The sequence below is a fragment of the Hipposideros armiger genome, unplaced genomic scaffold, assembly GCF_001890085.2.
Source record: "Hipposideros armiger isolate ML-2016 unplaced genomic scaffold, ASM189008v1 scaffold_351, whole genome shotgun sequence".
Taxonomy (NCBI): domain Eukaryota; kingdom Metazoa; phylum Chordata; class Mammalia; order Chiroptera; family Hipposideridae; genus Hipposideros; species Hipposideros armiger.
The window spans coordinates 1,122,352-1,122,987 of NW_017731701.1; positions in this window are offsets into that span (position 1 = coordinate 1,122,352).

Sequence of the window (636 nt, forward strand, 5' to 3'; positions counted from 1 at the left end):
TATATATATATATATATATATATATATATATATATATATATCACATATAGTGCTATAAACTGATATTTTAACTTAATGCACTATGTATATGTTTCCATCATTAAACAGTTTGATGGTTACCTGATATATCATTTTATAGATATTACATAATTTATTTTACATTAATCTTCACACTGTATATATTTAAGTGATTTCACATACACATATACTTTTTGCTATAAATAACACTGTAATAAACATACTTGTTTATACAACTTTGTGAACTTGTACAGTTGTTTCCTTGGGGGAAAAAACTAGGAGTAGACTTGTCAGGCTTTAGACATTTTGATACTTATCAAATATACTCAAAAAGGTTGGGCCCAATAACATTTCCACCTAAGTGTGTGAAAATGGTTTTGTTGCACTCTTACTAATGCAGTTTTTTTCTGACATGCTCTAATGGATAAAAAGTTAGTTCATTATTATGGCTCTATTTTGAAGATTAATTCTAGTCATTGAACACATTATCATGTTTATTGGACAACTGTACTTTCCCATTTGTGAAATGTGTTTTCATGAATTTTTCCTATTCAGCTACTAAAGAATTCATTTTTCACTCATTAATTTGTAAGAATTAATTTTATATTAATGGATATG